This window comes from Tachypleus tridentatus, chromosome 13, assembly GCF_004210375.1.
Source record: "Tachypleus tridentatus isolate NWPU-2018 chromosome 13, ASM421037v1, whole genome shotgun sequence".
Taxonomy (NCBI): Eukaryota; Metazoa; Arthropoda; class Merostomata; order Xiphosura; family Limulidae; genus Tachypleus; species Tachypleus tridentatus.
The window spans coordinates 172,056,973-172,065,015 of record NC_134837.1 but is presented as its reverse complement, the minus strand read 5'-3'; the positions used below and the strand labels follow the sequence as shown (position 1 = coordinate 172,065,015).

At 30.4% G+C, this 8,043-nt stretch overlaps 1 long non-coding RNA gene across 1 annotated transcript; it reads left to right on the top strand.

Moving 5' to 3' along the window:
- Positions 1–372: 372 nt before the first annotated feature.
- LOC143238377 (uncharacterized) lies at positions 373–4,197 on the top strand. Its single transcript, XR_013020554.1, has 2 exons — positions 373–552; positions 1,678–4,197. It is a non-coding gene; the product is annotated as an uncharacterized LOC143238377 (long non-coding RNA).
- Positions 4,198–8,043: the final 3,846 nt, after the last annotated feature.

The window sequence follows — 8,043 nt, the reverse complement described above, 5'->3', positions numbered from 1 at the left end:
AGACGAAATTTTTATATGGTTTGGCAGCATAATAAATTTAAACTCATGTGGTAGACTTTGAGGTGATAGGTTCACCAAATAGAGTGGACTTGTCTTCTTTTAGTTATTAGTGCCCAATTACCAAGGGCTTGACGTCAAATAATGTGAAAGGTCATGGGAAAGGTTGTCCGTCATACAGTTTCTTATCCTGTTTAGTTCGTCTTGAAAGATATCTTTATCCAACTAAATGGTATCAGATTATATTTCACATCCGTGAACAGAATCACTTAAACTTACATATCCGTTTAGTTAGAATCACTTTACGTGAGAATGCTCTCATTTCTCACTGACATACCAACATTGTTAGCTGTCATTGACAGCTGTGTTCAAGGATTGCCTTTTGTTAGCTTTTCACAGCTATTATTTTATAGCTCGTTAGAAATCTATATTTTACCTTAGACGAAGTTTGTGTATATTGTAAAGTGGCAGTTCAGCTTGTGAGAAAGAAAACTGAAACGTTTGTTTAATATGTTGAAAATGGACCTACACTCAAAGATTGTAGTTAATTTGTGAGTAAGTATAGTTGAACTACATGGTTATTTTAGAATGCTTCAGTTGACACGTAATATTAAACTGTTACCATAAACTGTTGTGTTAATCTTGATTATATTCCAATGTATTGCTCATTATTATTATTAAATATTATATCATGTCAGTTTACTTCCACTAAAAAATAAAACGCAGAAACACTGAAAAAAGACATACGTCGTAGACAAAAATTTTCAGTTATTGACTTTCCAATTATTTATATGTTTTAGTTTATTTATTGTCGTTTCTGATGTGATGATCTAAGTATACGTTTGCTAGTAGCATTGATACTACTTCATACACGTAAATTTTAAAGTACCTTAACCTTAAGATTGTTAACCCTTTACCTCTGTCAGATAACTCGATACTTGAGAGTTTCATACTTTTTATTGTAGCAAGTCTGTGGTTTAGGCTTCTTTTCCACTATTTAAGTAATCTAAATGATATCTTTTTTTAATGAAAAGTGTCAATTTTTTGTCAATTCACACACACACACATGTTTATATTAGATAACTGATCCTTATGTTAGTTTATTTTCTTCTCACGACACGTTAAAAGAAAATTATTTAAATTTATATTAATTTTATTTATTTTAGTTTTCATTGTATTTTATTTACTCTTCTGTTTTTGGGGTTCTTTATGCTAGATTTCATGGCCTCTCTCATATTAGGTAATCTCTTTCTTTTATATCTTCCTATATTCGTTACTATCAAATTAACATACTTATATTGAAAAGGATAAACACGTGCGATGTTTAAGTACAGGATACTCTACTTCCATCTTTCAGCAACTTATTTAATTTCTTAGAAGTTTAAAGTTGTTTTTTTTTTTCATCTGTTATGGACAGTTTCCTTGACATTAGACATAAGCACGAAATTCCTATCTTAAGGATCTAGATTTTCATGATTATTCGTCACTGGTTTACTTTAAATGTGTTTATGTTCTGAAAACCCTTACATTTCTCCATCTAATGATAACATTTTTCACACAATAATAATAAAATGGTTCTTTCAGAAGAAGTATATTTCATTTTTCACATTTTACGATATATGCATATACACACACAAACACTGGAAATACAGTTGTTCTAATGTTGGCATTGTTTTCAAGATAGAATTTGGATTTTTTTCAAATAAATGGTGAACGTCATCGACGTTTTTCAACATGACAACGCCCGTCCTCACACAGCCCAACTCACCACTGTCTTCTTGAGACACCACAACATCAACGTTCTTCCCTGGCCCTCTAGATCACCAGATTTAAACCCCATCGAACATTTTTGGGACGAGTTGGACCGACGTCTGCGATGGCAACAACCTCAACCGCAGACTCTACCTCCTTTTCAGATTTTGGATGTTCAGCAATGAATGTGCAAAGTGTCATACAGAACTACCCGGAAAAAACTTGTTAACAATTTGTCTCAAATTTTGCCTTTTGCGTTTCTTTTTTTGTAGAGTATAGTTAACTTTATATGTAAAAAGGGCTTGTTTGGATTCAGAATTTTTTTTTTGTGAACCTGACGAGGACCGAAGAAGGTCGAAACATTGTTCGCTCCTCTACATTAACATTGTATCAACCCAAACCAGCCGTTTTAAACAAATATTTCTCTACAAGTGGGTTTTCTCGTCAACACTGAAATAGTTAACTCTGTTAACAGAACAATATCGGAAACTATATTATAATGAAATGTTATAAAATTATAGTAACTATGCACATCAGATCATTGTGGTGCATGATAACCATGTTAGAGAAATAGAAATGATTATTTATTAAAACACGCTATATTTAGGAAGGTCGAAATGTCATTCTCTCCTTATCAATAAAAGTGTCAATACCCATAACAGCCGTTCTAAGATAAAATTAAAAACAAATTAAATCTGTGCAACTACATCACGTAGACTGATTTGAAATGGTTAAAAATGTCGAAATCATATTAGTTAAATATGTAACTGATACTAAGCCACTGGTGCGGTTTCTTAGACATTTAGGCAAAGCTGATTGTCATTCATAACATAAACAGACAATTGTTATTTGTTGATTCTGGTTTATTACAGTCAAAAGATACGTTTTCTGAGACAGAATCGGCAGTTCGCAGTCTCATGTCAATGCCTAGCCAGTTAGAAATAATCTTCGTACGAATGATCTGTTTTTATAAGATGGTTAAATATGATTTTATTTAATTGTAGTAAAGGTGACAGAGCATCTAATCTTCGTGGAGGAAGAGATAAACACAATGTTTACTAATACTTTCACAAAAGTAACAAAAATGAAAGTATGATGATTTTTATTTACCCAACGTAGTATTTTAAAGTCCAATCATTGGTTTTGTACGTGACTAAAATATTATTATGAAATAAACTGGAACTTAATCAAGTTTGAAAAGATATAATTCTCCAATAGTTATTTATTTAAACTCGTTTTTAGAACTTATATCTGACAAGTTCTCGTGCATTTTTGTGTGGAGAAATACTTCTATCTTGAATTCACGATGTTATATGAAATAATGCTACCGCTTATGTTTTGTTTTTGTTTGAATTTCATGAAAGCTACACGAAGGCTATCGGCACTAACTGTTAGTAATTTTGCAGTGAAAGATGAGTAGGAATGAAGTTAGTTTATTACCACCCACTGCCAACTCTTGGGGCACTATTTTACCAACGAATATAAAAATTGTCCGTCACATTATAACGCTCTCACTGCTGAAAGAGAGAGCACGTTTGGTAAAAAAAGGGATTCGATCCCACTACCCTCATATTGCGAGCCAAGTGCCCTAACTATGATTTGATTGAAAGAAAAACTTGTAAAAATCCCATGGTGTTAATCACAGTTGTTAGTTTTACATATAGACATGTTTTCAAAAATTTAAAGGAAAATAGTTCCATAAACAAAACTTCATTTCTAAAAAACTCGTTAATTAAGTTTACGGGTAGTATTATAGTTTTCGAGTATGTTTGCATATATAAATATGAAAGAACGACAAAATTAATTTATATTTCAAATTTTGTTATAAAATGAGAATGTTAAGAAAATAATTCCCATTACTGTTTAAGTTTGAAAATGTGTCTATCAAATTTAAATTTTAATTTTCACTTTCATGGTGCATAAGAGAAGATGGCTCTCTGCTGTGATACATAGAGACATTCATCACCTGTGTTAGTAATACAATGATTATTATCAAGGTTTTGAAGTCTCTTCTCCCATAACAGACATAGTTATTGTTATGGAAAATTATGTGTAATGGAGTGAAGTTCATATCTTATAATGGTGTTTGAGATAAGCTTTAAAGAGTGTTCTCTGCAATGTTTGAAACGTATCAACAGAAGGACGATTATAGTTACCTGTATATCTTGTATCCGAAGAATCGTTAAACAAGTATCATTGGGAAATGTTAAAAATTGTTCGAAGACTACAGAAAAACATTTAAAAATATGTAGTATCTTGCAAGATTGACCGAACAGTCACTATTCAACTTACTGTTCTTGACATTCATCTTCAGTCAAAACATTCTAGTTGATTGCTTTTAACGTGACTTATACAATATAGTCTTAAGATGTTATTAGTTATCAGATTTAATCAAGACTAAGTATTGTGTTACAGCAAAACAGAGTTGTCAATTAATTTAATACTTTAAGAGAGTTTATAATTAATTAAATCTAATAAAACTATTGAACTTTTTAATTTTTATAAAAATACCAATTGAAAACAATATGCATGGGTGTTATGACAATACTTTATTATTAGAGAAATCTAATAAAAATACTACATTTATTAATTTTTAACAATAAAAACTGGAGGAAATATACGTGGTATTATAACAATAATTTGAAATCCTATATTACGGTAACCATAAGTCCGGACTGGACTCATTGAAACGTTGCTGGTAAACAAAGCTCTGATGAAGTTATGACTGAAATAGCAAACAAATAGTGGATATCCAAATTGTTCAAGTTAATTAAAGGAAATACAAACGTTTGCACTAAAAGGATGAATGGACTATCGAAATTGAAATTAAGTACGAGTAACAATAACGACGTATCCTGAACACTCAAATATCCCTATGAAAATAAAGTAAAATTAATAAACACTGTTTTTACTCAACCAATGTTACCAATATCAAACAAGGGTTTTTAATACAAAAAAAACAACAAACGGAAAATCGTCACCTGCAAGATGAGATGCTCACAGAAAGCATTTTACTTATTTTGTAAATAAGTACAAAAGTAACAGGAATAGAAATGTAAGAAAGACAGAAAGCTAAAAATCTATATCATTAACTTTATTTGTATTATCTTTTACAAGTTCACGTGTAACATTACAGATTCATGTTACGAAATGTAATAGTTTTGCCAGCTATGAGTCTATTGAGAAGCAATCAATATACATTTTGTATATTGTGTTATTTATATTTTAGTCATTTCAACTAACAAATACTTTAAATTGATGTTCGTTAAATTTTGATCTACTTATTTTAATTTTCCTTTGCATTTGTAATAAACTATATGATGAAGTACAGTGGTAATTAAAGCACTTGGAAGATATCAATCTATACTTACCACGTTGCTTTCATCTAATACGTTTGTGAAAATGTTATTGTTTGTTTGTAATTAAGAAAAAGTTACACAAAGGGTTATCGGTGCTCTGCCAATCACGGGTATCGAAACCCAGTTTCTAGCATTGTAAAACCAGAGACATACCAAAAGGCCATTGGGGCGAAATATAGAAGCGTTTTAATATACGTCGGGTAACTGTTGAAATAATTATTGCATACAACAGTTCTTCACAACTAAATATAATCACAAGATATTAATGTAATGTGATTATTTCTCCTTTGCAGAACAAAGAGACACACTTGGATAATGTATTCTACTGTTTAACACACCACGATGAAAGAAAAACTTATGGGACACAATTACGTTCTCATACATGAATTACTCGGGTTTTGAAAGAAACAGTAAACAGTTTGAATAAAAAATAGTAACAACTAATGAACACACACACATATATATATATATATGTTGGTTTGTTGTAACTTAAAAAACAAGACAAAACAAAAATAAATTAAACAAGAATTCTTCACCAATTGAAAAGATCCCAGGCTACAAACTATAATGTAGAATTATAAAATGTACCTTAAGGTTTGAAGGTGACTGTGGAAATAGAACATACATTACGGTGGTGATAAACTTCATATTATTTTGACTGGTGAATATTCTGTACATTTACTAACAGTAAGGCTTTTTTTATAGTTTCCAGATTGCTACGAATATGTTTTGCCATAAGAAATCGTTAAACAAATACCACTGGAAAATGTCGAAAAATTCTTGGAGGACTACGAGAAAACATTTCACAAATATGGAGTAATTTGTTGACGGAACAGTCACCGTTCCGACTACTCTTCTAGTTTTGTCTTCAGTCTAAAAATTCTAGTTGAATTCTGTTAACGTGCTTTACACAACATACTCTTAAGATGTTATTAGTTCTCATATTAACTCAAGACTAAGTACAGTATTACAGAAAACTTAATTATAAGTTAATATGTTACTTCGAGAAAGCTTACTGTTAAGGGAATCTAATAAAATACTATTATTCTTTACAAATTCTTTAACAATAAGAAAAGAAAAGAATTATAAATGAAAATTATAATACTAATCTGAGAAGTATTGAATATTATATATCTTCTAATCGGAGTTACTATGTTGTCTTAATGGTTAAACGTGAAATTATTTACAAACCAATAATGCACTTTTCCAGACAACTGGATAGATAAAGCTGATCTCCATCCACAACATAAACAGAAAACTGCTATATATTGCTTTTAGTTTATCATAGACAGAAGATAAATGTTTTGGAACTAAACCAGACTTTTGCAGCCGCAAGTTGACGTCCTGGCAGAGTACAGTCATTTAACAGCAAACTTCAAAACCTAGATCTGTTATTGTACGATGGCTTATTGTATTCTTCACGTAACTGCAGCAACAATGTAAATGAAACGTAACTTACCGGTGGTACAATATTGTTTACTAAAACTTTAAACAAAACAAAAACTGATCATATTTTTTTCTACTGCATGATTGTTGTTATTCAAAGACCAAACGCTCGTCCTCGTTGGTGAAAAATGGAAACAGAACAAAGTATGTAAGGAAGACTAGACCCTTAAACAAGGAATTACTTTTACAGTATTGGTTAATTCATTTTACTTATACGAAAACGGCTTATTAATATGTATGAATGTGGAAGTATAAACAATAAATTCATTCAACATAAAGAGTTTTCAATATTAAATCATTATGGTGAGTAAATAATTGCCATTATCGTTTGTACATGAAAATATGACCATCAAACAGCAAGTTTTATTTTTGAACGTTTCATTCTTTAATAACTAGAGTGTATTATGAAAATGTTTTATAGCTATAAATAAAATAACGGCATGCCTTTAGAAAGTAACTTTATTAACTCAATATTTCGCCATTACAACTTCCTCAGGAACTAAATTTGTAAGATATCGGTAACCCTTGGCGAAACTATAATAGCGAAATATTGAACTAAGTTACTTTTTGATGATATAGGTCGTCACTTTATTCAGTGTAAAATATTCTATTAAAAATAAAAAGTTCAAGATAAGAAACTTTAAGTTGGCCTTTTTAAAAGTAATTTAACAAAATTAGGGAACAAAAACTAAATACTGTATCGGATTTACTTCTATATATTTCTTTTAATATCAACGTTTGTATAACTTAAACATATATTAAAAATGCGATTAACGTATACTGCCAAATGTGTATTGCGAAACTCCTGCCTGTTCCTTACATTTGTAAAATATTTTCAAGTGTAAAATTCAACAATATATGTTTTCCAAAAGTACCAGCGTATCTTCAGTATTGTTGGGCCAACTGAAATTTCTAGAACCTTGCCTAAGCCTTTATAAACTGACACGTCAAGAAAGAATATATATTGTTGGTTTGCTTCAGTTGTTATAATATAAACCTCGGAAGCTATAGTTGTGATTAAGGCTTTTATTAACTGGGAAAGTACAGGTACTTGACGAGGAGCATTTATAGATTTCGAACATTACAAACCGTTAACTATAAATTAACATTGGACGTTAGTATTTGCACAAACATTATACAGCCTCAACGTGAAAAGCTCATGTGTGATTAGCGAGAGTACGCTAGCTCATGTTAAGTGGATTATGCCTATATCAATTCAGAATTAATTCCCTTATCATGAACCGTCGATAAAATATTTAGTTCCAGACACGATAGAAGACTGAGTATTGTTTGTAAGTTTGTATATTTTTAATACATAAATCATGTTTACGACTACTATTTGTAATAATCGTTTTCATAAACTGTATTATTGTTTGTATTTAAAATTCACTTGTTTTAAGAAATAAAATTGTGTATATGAGTCCTGTTGGCGAACAGCATAAATATGATACATCTCTAGATTTAATTCACTTTTTCTAACATTTAAATT